We start from the raw sequence: 12500 nt of genomic DNA, 5'->3' as shown, positions 1-12500 counted from the left end.
TCATTGGTACATACACAGGGTCAAAGAGACGATTCACATAAGCGGTCATGACAACATGGCGGTCGGTTGTCTCTGTTCAGTCTCCGTGATCTTTCTTGTAGTTATCTACCACTGGCTCGCCAAATAACAAATAACAAATCAAATCGCCAAATAACACTAATTACTGGCCTAGTAATGTGTTTCAACTTTGGAGGTTCTCCAAGCCCTCTGCCGTGAGGAAATTACCTGATTTCAGATTTAAGTCACCTTCAACACGCGACTACACCAATCTTGGCAACGTTGTCATTGGGCTTTTACTCCTCTGTGGCGATGTGGCGTCTCACCCAGGACCCGTCAACCCTACTGGAACCAGACCAGTTATCAAATGTATGGTAACTAACTCTCGGAGCTTGAAAAGCCTGAACAGAGTTCAAAACAGTGACAGGACCTCGGAGTTCGTCTGCAATTTGCAGCGTTTCCAGGACCTTGTGTATTCAGAGGACCCGGACATAGTTTGCGTCAACAAGACATGGCTAAACGATACCATAGTAGATTCGGAGATCCTCCACGATGGCTATACTATGTTTAGGAATGATCGAACACAAAACCGAGCCGGTGGGGTGCTTATTGAAATCAGTTCTGTTGGATTTAAGTCTGTTCGTAGAATCCCTTTACCCGACCATCTACAAGAACTTGAGGTAGTGTTGGCGTTAATTACAACGGCCCAAGATCGGAAGGTCCTATTTTGTTCCTTCTACCGACCGCCGGACCTAGATTTGAGTTGGGTTAACTTATTAAATAGTTTTCTGGATTTGGTTTGCGAGGACTTTGACAATATGGTAATTTGTGGCGATCCCATGGGAGTTTCCGGATAGCTCAAGAGGCGCTAACGAACAGACATTCGTAGAGGCGTTACACGATCACTTCCTAACTCAAATTCAACGAAAGCCCACGCGTGGCACTAACGTTTTAGATCTAGTTATCACTAGTGTTCCAGATCAAACGACCTTGTTGGACGTCCTTGACATTAACATTGCCAGGTTGTTCACGGAACACCGAACTGTCCTCTTTGAGTTTCACACCTCAGTCAAAGCGCCCGCCAAAACGCACCGATCCGTGTATGATTATGCAAGAGGCGATCTCAGCGGCCTGCGAAACGCTTTGTGTTCAGTTAATTTGACCAGTGTTGTGGATGAGGGTGATCTCGAAAGCTGTTGGCAGACTTGGAAAGACCTATTTTTTTAATTTCCAAACTTGAAAAAATTCAAAGTCGTGCAACCAAATTTATTCTCCAATTACCTTTTATCGCAAAAATATCTTATAAGGAAAGGTTAATATCTCTATCCCGTATGTTATTGGCATGAACTCCTAGACTACGCATAATCTGGTCCACATTAGCCCATACGTTGTTCCTGTCGTGCGCGAAAGCGCTAGAACGACTCGAGCATCCGCTACTAGCTTTCCTATCTTTGTCCCCAAGAGATGTAAAACTACATCATATCTGAAATCTTCTTTTATTAGAACAACCAGAATCTGGAACCTACTCACTGGCAGAATAGACGTAGCTAATGCTACTCTTACTAGTTTCAAATCTTTTCTTTATTACTACTACTCTCGTGCTGTCAGAATGAACTACAGTCTGGACAATCCTGGAACTTTTAAAACCATCTGCTTGAAATGCAACTCCACAAGATTTTTCTAGATGTACTAATAATGTGCTGCATGTAAAGTGTTTTTATTTTCTTTCCTTTTTTTACATACATTTATTCCTGGGGCCGCAGTAATTGGCTACTCAGCTGTTGCGATGTCCCTGCCAAACGTTTGTATATATTGTCTGTATGTTTGTTTTGTTTTTGTTTTCGTTTTTGGTATCATAAAGGCAGAGCTAATAAAATAAAATAAAATAAAATGCTCCGAGGAACTCCGAACAACTCCAAACAACTCCGAGGAACCACCGAGTAGCATCGAGCCTTTTAGGTCCTCTTGACCCAAGTGCGTCAGTGCCATGAGTGGCGTAGGTGATGTTTATATGATTAAGTGTACCAACTCTCGCAATGCTTTCTCTTCCTTGCTTCATTTGTAAAATCGTCATCTCCTGTTGATGCCGTGTCCTTAGGAAAATGTTCCAGGTCAAACAGAACATTCAGCAGATACTTCCGCTTACTTATAGCAGCTTCTACAGCCTCCGTATAATCCATTTCATCGTCTTCCATAAAGCTACGTAATGTTTTCATAAACTTCTTGTTCACTAAAACAGTTTTCAGATCGTGGTACCATCTTAGATATTGTAAATGTAAGAATGGTAGCTTTTTGTGGTAAACAGGAAGGAGACGGTTAGAAGCTTGAACCTGAACATTATCCTTTGGCAAACCCTGATGTAGATTTTCTTGCACCTCTTTTTCCCAAGCAGAATTCAAGTCACTGATATCTTCTTATCGCATTGCAAGGATCAACTTCCTCACGTTCTGTGTCACTCTCTGTATTTCCATCGTCAGTTTCTTCCCCACCATCATCTTCGTCCTCGTCATCATCATCAACGTCGTCGTCGTCCGCTTTATCTCCATCTTCATTGAAATTATTCTCTTCTCTATCGTAACTTTTTTTAGCTTTTCGTTCCAAGCCCTCTTCCCCATTTGAAAAGATGTTCATTGCTTCTTCTTCAGCAAGTAGTTTAGGACAACTCACTGTCTCGTGTCGATCTCTGTTGAATTTGCGCCTAAATGCTCCCTGACAGAATTGACAAGAATGCATCATTCAAAGTGGTTTGGAACAAAATAGGAGAGATGTGTTTTGTGTGCTACTGCTGTTTTTCCACCTAACCATCCCATTGGTATCGCATATATATGGCAACACGAACAATTAATAATCTGGAGCCAATGAGGAAGAACGTGTCCGGGCATGGTGAAACCGGTTGTGGAAATTAAAAGATACAGATCACGAACAAAACTGGTTTTGCATCATCGACAACCAATCAAAACACAAAAAAACTATTCGTTTGAGTGGATTGGTTAAAAATGGATAAAAATTACGGACTCATCACATACTTGATCCAAAAGTTCACTGAGTAAAATCACTGGTTTTTCGACTTCTTTTAGGAGTAAGTATAAGGTCTTTATCATGTATGGAATAGAGTTTTATGAATGGAATCCCCAGTGGGACAGTAGCAGCACCGTTGGTGTGTTTAAGAGTTTAAAGCATTCGCATAAATTACTTTTGGTCTTAATTTGGTAAAATAGAAATTTAGGAGATTATTATTTTTACGAAACTACGCTTGCTGTTCTCTGAAGGTTTCACTTCTGGCGACAGAAACATGATCTACTGTTGTCCATAATTTTTAAACACGCGTCAGTTTATAAAATACTAAGTGAATCACTAAAGCAGATCAATTTCAATTGGAAATGGAACGCTATCGTAGATGGTACAAGTCCAATTTTTTGGCAGAAACAGACAGTTCGCCTTGAAAAGAACAAATTGATGAAGGTATTATCTCTGTATTGAAATATTGTTTCCATTACCTTTATACTCGATTACTTATCATCTTTGTTACGTGCTGGAATAACCAAGAGTTGTCCGCGAACAAGGCATAAGTGAAAAGCACTCCTGAGTACGATATAAGGCACGCAAGAAAGGTGTGACAACGAGAAGTTACATTTTAAACTATTATGTAATTAGTTTTACACTGTTACAGTTACTTAGGTTAAAGATTAAGTTAAGCAGTTCGTAAAGGAAAGCAGGCTTACTGTCCTTCATGGCCACTCCAGGTATTGGTCTTGATTAACTTCGAACTCTAAGTTCCACTGACTGTAGACAACCATTCTTAACTTTCTTGATTCACTGGATTCTTTCCACACACTGGATTTTCTGTGTACACAAACTTTTACGCCGGAAGACTTCATGATGAACTCTGAACTCTTTGTCTTCTTGCCTTTTCAGCTATCGTCTCTTTCTTTTCTTTCTTCTTTCCGGATATAGCAAGGTCAAAAGGTTTTAGCTCCACCACAGTTATCACAGATGATTATAGCTTCGTCACAATTTCGGGTCCATAGCTTAAGTTCAATGACAGCCAGCCACGAGGGTGAACCCTCGGGCAAGAGAGTTTTTTCTGTTACTTACAAGAATGTTTTTATACTTTTGCTCTAAGCATCTAGAAAGTTCTGTTGTTACTTATAATGTATTACACAAGGTCTACTATTTGTGGAAACTGCTGAGTCACATCAAAGGAATTTCTGGAATATTACAGATGGTATAATAATCCTAGAAAAGTCTGGAAATGCATGACAGATAAACTAAACGTAATTCTGATCCTCATAACATCTTCAAAGCTGATTTGGGGTGGCTTCTCTAACCAACTCTTAAACTTGTTTCAACTCGTTTGACGTCAATGCCTTCTCCATTGTTCTTACCCTATACAAGCGCGACACTACTCGGCGGGTTGCGCGGTATTGTACCAGAAGCACACAACATACTCTCTCCTACAACCTCATTAAACAGTCATACCACATATACCTATACGGCGGGCATCTCATTATAACCCCTAAAGCTCCAAAACCGGTTTGACCTTAACCCCTCGTACACCTACGTGATGTGAATCTCAGTAACCCCCTAACTCACATCAATTTTCGAGACAACATTCTTATTACTGGGGCTTGTTCTAAAAACACTCACTCGGGGTGCAGCACAAAGCAGTTCTGGAGTGCCTGGGGCGCCGTGTTTGTTCGGAAGGTTTCCACACTGTTGATCCTAAGGCAGATGCGTATTATGACTAATAAAAGTGAACTGAAGTCTTTCGTGGGAATGCTTAGCCTCTATGGCAAGTAGCTTCCGGGTCTGCCTTGATGTCTAAGTAGTTTCTTTGGCATTTAAACTTAAAAAAATGTGGTAGTTGTTTAAAAAATAAGGAAATTGTTTAGAATTTGGAGGAAAGGAATACGTATCTCGAAAAATTAAGGCCTGTCGAACGTTGGGAAAAAAATTTTCTTAAAAAATTTAGCTCTCAAAGTTACATGCTATGAGCTGCTTCTTATTATAATTCCTGTACGTAAACTTGACGATAAAAAATAATCCATTGAGTTCTAAGATCCATTTCTTGGCACAAACCAGACAAACAAAACATCGAACAAACAGAACAGAAAATCAACGCGTATTAACCACAAAATTGGATTTCGGCGTTAAAGTCTCGCGCATGGGCAGACGTTATTCAGCTCTGTTTTTAGGAGAAGTTCTGCCAACGTTTGGAAGATGACTCATAGGTCAACCTCGTTTCCAGGGCCTCTCCCTTCCTTTCCCTTGGCTTCTGGACTGGGAATACTAGCCAAGCCTAAAAGCGGAGCTACCGTGTTATTTGGTCTTAAAATAATATAAGATGAAATAAGATAATTTATTTCATGTCAAATTACACAGAGGGTGGCCACCCTTTCCCCCGAGCCAGAGGCTCATGATAAAGTGTTTGACCAATATTAAATTATAGTTCTATTATGTATAATTAGAAAAGCCTATATTGCTTATGTCTTACTAGTTAAATTAAAAATGACGTATATCAGCATAAATTAATTAAGTCAAAGACAATTACTGCATTGACAGCCGGTAAAATCTTTTTTAAAAGTCTTCGAAAGGATGATACATTAGGTGCATATTTTACAACTAATGGCAACTGGTTCCAGATACGTGAGATTATACACTTATATGAGCCATGAATGAATCTAATGTATGAAATTTGTACTACGTTTAGACCTCTGCCTCCAAGATTATATGTTGTAAGTCGGAGTTTGAATAAATTGGCTACATAGCCTGGACCATTCTCCTTAAAACATTTAAAAAATATTATCAAAGATTGTTCTATAAGCCTATGTTCTAGTGTATTCATGTCTACCATCCTAAGAACTGATTAATAATTAGTACTTTTCCTCATGTTCATTATAGTTCGTAGGCTATAATAGTTTGCATCTTACAATAAGTAGACCTGGCTTGGGCCTGCGATCCAATTGAAAATCAATATCTGGTCAGCGGCCAAACTTAAAAACCTCGATGAGGGCTAAAGGGAGGCACGGAGGCCTCATGGTTAGAGTGCTCGACCCCGGATCGAGTGGTCCGGGTTCGGGGCCTGGCCGGGGACATTGTGTTGTGTTCTTGGGCAAGACACTTTACTCTCACGGTGCCTCTCTCCACCCAGGTGTATAAATGGGTACCGGCGTAATGCTGGGGGTAACCCTGCGATGGACTAGGATCCCACCCAGGGAAGAGTATAAATACTCCTAGTCGCTTCATGCTACGGAAACCGGAGATAAGCGCCGGCCTGATGGGCCTTCTGGCTCGTGACTCTACCTTTACTTAGGAGGTCTAAACTTAAGTCTACGATATGGTCATGCTATACTGGTCAGCGGATAACTTGTTTTGACAGGTGTCAATTGACCATAACATGGATGTCCAATATCAAAGATGTCGCTCTAAGCTAGCTGGAGTATGGCTGCCATGTTGGGCACAAGTATACAAGTATTCATGATGATGATGATGATGATGATGATGATTATTCTTGTTCTTCTTCTTCTTCTTCTTCTTCTTCATGAGCATCATGGGTTCCTAATTAGATTTAGCCAAGCCTAAAAGCGGAGCACCCGGGTTATTCATTCTCACTGGCCTTACTTAAACAACGAATTGTTGATGAGGCCCAGCAAGGCCGAAACAGCTGTCCATGGCTGCTGATTGACCGGATGAAATAGTTGTGCACATGCGTGTTGGCTACACCAGGTTGGTGTTAGCGTGTGTCACCTTGGTTTTTTTGTTGTTTTTCACTCGAAAAATTAAGCCTTGTTGATATTTAGGTGTCCTACATACAAGAAGTTAACCTGGTCAGAGGTCAACTTAAAAAAAACCAGCTGGCCTCGTTGAGCTCTGAACCCGCTTACGATATGGTCAAGTGATACTGGTCAGTAGGTACCTTGTTTTGACAGGTGTCAATTGACCATAACATGGATGTCCAACAACAAAGATGTACGCTGCAAACGGCCGCCATGTTTGGCGTATTTCTTGGGCGTATTCAGATTTATGTAAATTTTTAATTTTCTTATTTTACTCTTATATCAGGCGAAGAGCCATTCCATGGATGTACTGATATAAAGCCGTTATAGACTCCTTTCATAAATGGCGACCAACTTTACATTCTTTTGTATTCATGTTAATTAGACCTACTGCCCTCGTTTTGAGACAAATATTCCTTTGAAATTTGCTCTTTGTAGCGAGGCTAGAAAGGCTTATTAGCATTAAAACAAAAGAATTTATTTATTTGGCCGCCATTATGAAAGAGGTCTATTTTTCTTCTTCTTCTTCTTCTTCTTCTTCTTCTTCTTCTTATTATTATTATTATTATTATTATTATTAATATTATCATCATCATTATTATTTTTAGGATATTATTTTATTACTGGGCAACAATACCGCTAGCCATGATTACCATAATAAAAGGAACTCATGGGTTGCTATGAGTATGGTGCTCCGCTTGGCGGCCCTTTGGGCCGCCGGAGCTCCGCCACAACACTCCACTGCGAATCATTAACCGGTTTGTTTATCGCGGCATTCAGGCCCTTCAGAAAACGTAAAAATGATCTTTCTTGCGTTTTCGGGTGTGGAAGCGGAATAACAAATAACGGCTTAAAAAAAGCAAATGAATAAGGAATATTTAGCTTTGGAATATTCAAAAAAAAAATTACGGTTTCCGTTTAAGAATAACGAATACGGAGAAAAGGAATATCGAAAACAAATTCAATAATAAATAACTGGGATCCAATTATTCCACTTCCATCCCCGATACATTTACTTCCGTGCAGACAAAGAATTACCGGGGGCCCGCGTACCAAGTATGTTCCTTCGCCGAAAAAAGAAAATAAAACGGTCTGCTCCGCCTTCAGTTGTTTATTACCGTTATAGACTGCGATCCCCCGTCTTCTTAACTAATCGAAATTTTTGGAATCAAATTTTGCTCTTCTTTAACTTGTTGTTTTCCACATTGAAGTTCGTGTTTAGAAATCGTTATGCCCTTCGGCCACGTATTTGAACTAGACGCTTTGCAAGGGTAAACTAGGGCTTGTTCAGGGCCGATCCAATATGGAATAAAGAGCCGATTTATGACACGATGTCGCAGTAAGGTATGTTCAACCTTTTGTATTTGTCACGGGATGCAAAAGAAAAGGCCAATTGGCCTGGAGCTCATCTACGCGGGACCAGAAGTGAACAACTGGTAACTCATTTTGAGCAATCAGTTTCTCAGACGACCCGATTATTTTTAGATTCGTTTGTTCATTGTTTTGACATTGGAACCGCAAAGGGTGCCCTCCTCCCCCTCCCCCCAACTGCAAAGATATTGTTGGTGTTATCTACTGTTGCTAATGTCCAACCAGAGCCACATTGGCTGTGGAAACAAAGGGTTCCTTTGTTCCTGTGGTTGGCAAATGTGAATAACAAAAACATTTTTTTGTAAATGGCGGATATAAGCTGAAGGTTGCAGTTTGCAGGTCACTGTTTCACCATAGGTAAGCATTTTTGTAAAGGTTCGGTTGTTTCAGTTATGGTGAAACATTTACCTGCAACCCTAACCTGCAACCTGCTCTTTACACAGTCCGGTTTGTAAACAAATTTCTCCCCTTTTCACAACTTCCTTCCCAGAGTCCTCTCTTTTCCTGCTACTTATTTAATCACTTTGTTACTCAGGCTGTCATGTCTGCAAATATTATCCAGTAAGTACAAGATGAAATGATTGAGAATAAAGAGAGCTATAAAAAAGTCGCAAACACAAGCTGCTGTAAATTATTCCAAAAAAGCTCAAATCGGCCCGAAATTCCAATGAGACCAAAGATGATAGTGCTGCTACATATTTCAATCCTCATATCGGACAACCTTTGAAAGAAAGGAATTAAAAATTGACAAAATGGGCTGATTTTGGCCTTAGCAACATGCTTGATTCGGATGTTGCGTGCACGAAACCGTTGATAAACATCTTACCGACCGGGCCCAAGGTTTAAATTTGTTACACACAGGGTGGGCGACGAGGCTTTAGTCTCAGTGACAGGTACAACGGAGGGGCCCTCCTCAGGAAAGTACTGAGCTGTCACGCAGATACGGACGAAGCTCAGGGAAATGCTGCTGCATTAAGGATGTTTCGCAAACAAAACATAAACATTCAGTTTGTTTTACAGTGTACCAAGAAATTACCTTCATAATCTCTTGAGTGTACCTGTTACTGACAGCGTCGCCCACCCGCTGTGTAACAAATTTGAACCTTGGGCCCAGTCGGTAAGATGTTTTCCAACGGCCGTGCACGGAGTCGTTAGATTAGCGAGCTGAAATTCCTGCACCTCGGCTGTTTTTGTTCGATAGAGAAAACCATTAATTAGAGGAGAATTTTAACGGCACTGAGCTAAAACTGGAGGCGATCTGAGCGTTCGGAGTGAATTTACGGCTGATTTCCTTCGGTGGATATGCGAGACCGACGCCAGCAAGTAACCAACTTGGAGAATTATTTGTATGAGAGAGCAACGGTAGATCTAAAATCGCGCTGAAACGGCCAGAAATGCTAAAAACATACCATAAATAGGACAAGGAGGCAAGGTAAGAAATTCTGATGTATTTTTATTTCTATTTTAATGCCCTAAGTAACGATCGTTAAATTCCCCATACAAACCCTCATAAAATTTATGTAACGTAACAACGCATCTCTGACCACGTGATGTTACCAAGGGAATTTTCATAAGTTATGCATACATATGCACATGCATAAAAAAGACATTTGAAAGAAACTGTTCTCTGGAGTAACATCGCGTGGTCTGAAATAGGAAAACAACACGTACAAGCTAAAGAGGTCCATTTGCTCGTGTGTTTAATGATGTTAATTTCGATAATTGTCGTAACAATTAAAGAACAAATAAATAAGACAAGGAAATAATGACAAATAAAGAAGCCTTGGCTGTGCTCTGTTCTGTTGTAAAGCACGCAGGAAACGGCTAGAGCACGAAAGAAGTGTAGGGGGAAACACGAGCCGATAGGCGAGACAACAGAACAGAGCACAGTCAAAGCTTCTTTATTTATTTTATGATAAAGAACAAGTAATTTTCTTCAAAAATTCTACTTTATTTTCAAAGCGAGCGCTGCTTGTGGCGAACTGAGGTGTCGTCAGCACAGTGCTTTATACTCTGATAAAGCACGCTAAATTGGATCAATCAGGGCGCTTGTAAGAATGTTTAAAATTATTTGATTGGTTAATGAAACAAAGGCTTGTCAAAACATCAATCAACTGGAAAGTGGCTTGACAGAAATCATACAAAATTCGAATTTATGGAAAAACAAGTGCCTCAATGTTCGGTTTCAGTCCATAAAAAACAGCAAAAAAGAGGATCTAAATAATTAAGTTCAGTGAAAACCGGCCGAATTGTTGCCCATGAAAACCTGCACGTTTCTGACATGACAATTGGAAAACAAACTGTTCCTTTCTTGCAGATGGAATCTGAAAACCTGTTGGGAATTTTGTAAAGAACTCCAGCCTGAGGAGTTTCTGAGCTTGAAAGAACTGCTGGACCGGGCGACGGCTGAGGTCTTCCATCCAAAGCACTTGACAGAATATCTGAGCAAGCCTTTAAGTGACAGCTTCAATAATACACAAGGAAAAATTCGGAAATTAATCTGCCATTTCTGCGGATGATGAAGTGAGCTTTCGTTTGTTCCATGCTTTGTACTCTCATAAAGCAGCTGTTTAAACCAATGAGAGCGCGCGTTATATAGAAACTTTATTATAAAGTATGATAATAATCATGTCCAATATATGTGGGGCGATGGCGTTAGATAGGACAAATTGTCTGAGACGCTTTCAGTTTGCACGCTATCTCGAGGCAGAAAGTGAATAAGACAACTTTATGAGGAAATGCCACTTAAACCTTCAGTCTGCGCTCTCTGTCATTCAATGTAGTCATAAATTATCGAAGTGGTTGATATATCTAGCTTCTCTCTCCTTGCACGTCATTTCATATGACCAAATATCGAGATCACTTGCGACGGATTGGAGTAACCAGGAATTATTAAGTAAAACTGTGCAAACGTAGAATCCTGTCAGCTAGACTAAAGGTATGATTATAGGCATGCAATGCTTCTTTTAAATTTAAAAATCGTGGCTATCTGTGACCACACAATATCTCTTCGTAATATCTCGTCAACTAAATTTGGACCAACGTAAGTCACCATCTCAGGGCACAAACCCTTCATAAATCTTTGTAGCTAAAAGTTTACTGTGTGCTTTTTTTCTCGATGTCTTTTTGAGAAAATTCCTGTCTAACTTGTGAAAAGCAGCACTTTTTGTTGGAACAGACTACGGTAGAACGCATCCCTGTACCTTTCCCCTGGAACAATTGGATGCCTAGTGGCTTGCAATTTTGATTTCCTTTCTAATTATTTTCTCTATCGGCTCTATTGGCTTGAGGGAAAAAAGACGATGTACAGACATCGTGGGCGTCCACAATAGCTACACCCCACAAAGCGTTCTCACCGGTTCGGGTAACACAATATGATAAATGCAAAACCTAGAAACTCTCTAAAGAGACAACGACAGTCATTTTCCTGTCGTGAATGAGAACACTCCTCTCTTTCCGAGGTCTTGAATTCGCTGCTAAGTAGTATAAGAGGCTCCAGGGTTAATATCCACAGACATCCATGAATACTTCCAACTAACCTGCTCAATCGCAGAGATTTTTTGCACGGTCGGGTATCCCTGATATGTGAGTATAGAAATTTTATTCTTTTAAATCTTATTCAATTCAGTTAGGGCCAGGAAAACTCTCCAGTTACAGCAAAGCTTTCCTTTTAACTAAATTTACTGTAATAACTATTATATCATTTATTTTAGCACCTTAATGTCATTTCATTTAGAATTCTTATTTTTTTCTTAATAACTTTTAAGCTTAGTTAGCAAGTTATTATTGCTCTTGCATTTGGCATCTCAGTTTTGTAAATATAACAACCGAGGCCATGTTGACAGCACTCAGTTGAGAAATGTCAACAACATGAAACTGTTCGAAAAGGCTGAGTGCATTTATGATTGCCAAAGTTAATCTTGAACGAAATTCGTCGCAAGACGGAGAGATAAATAAGCTTCGTGTATTCAGTGGAACCCAAACGTTTCCTCTTACATTTCGTTTTAGTGAATGCTAATTTCTTAGCCTTTCAAAATGCTGGTAGACCCAATCATTGCTTAAAATCTTAAGCAGGAATGTAGAAACCTCCTTAAATTAAGAATACTTGGCCGATGGGTGCCCCTGGCTGATTGCAATTCTTTTAGTTTGGATAAAAGACGTGTTGTTTTTTACAGGAACTATATTTTGCCACCGGAACAGATCGTTTTTGTCCTTTAAGAATTCATGTTTACATTTTGGGAAGAAGTTTTATCTAAGCAAAATTGAATTTCCATTTATTTTCTTGCGTGCAATCGAAATACAAATTATGCGAATGTAAAACAGATAATAATCAATGAAGTTGCATGACAATAACAC

The 12500-nt window shown here is 39.9% G+C and overlaps 1 protein-coding gene across 2 annotated transcripts in view; it reads left to right on the top strand.

Moving 5' to 3' along the window:
• Positions 1-9999: 9999 nt before the first annotated feature.
• LOC137999222 (G-protein coupled receptor 83-like) overlaps positions 10000-12500 on the top strand; it is a 39145-nt gene continuing 36644 nt past the window's right edge. For both annotated transcript variants that reach the window (XR_011122924.1, XM_068845064.1), the window contains exon 1: positions 10000-11082. The gene's annotated coding sequence lies outside the window, so the exon portion shown is untranslated. The remainder of the gene's footprint in view (positions 11083-12500) is intronic.

This window comes from Montipora foliosa, chromosome 4, assembly GCF_036669935.1.
Source record: "Montipora foliosa isolate CH-2021 chromosome 4, ASM3666993v2, whole genome shotgun sequence".
In the NCBI taxonomy this organism is placed as follows: domain Eukaryota; kingdom Metazoa; phylum Cnidaria; class Anthozoa; order Scleractinia; family Acroporidae; genus Montipora; species Montipora foliosa.
This window is presented reverse-complemented; position numbering and strand designations above follow the sequence as displayed.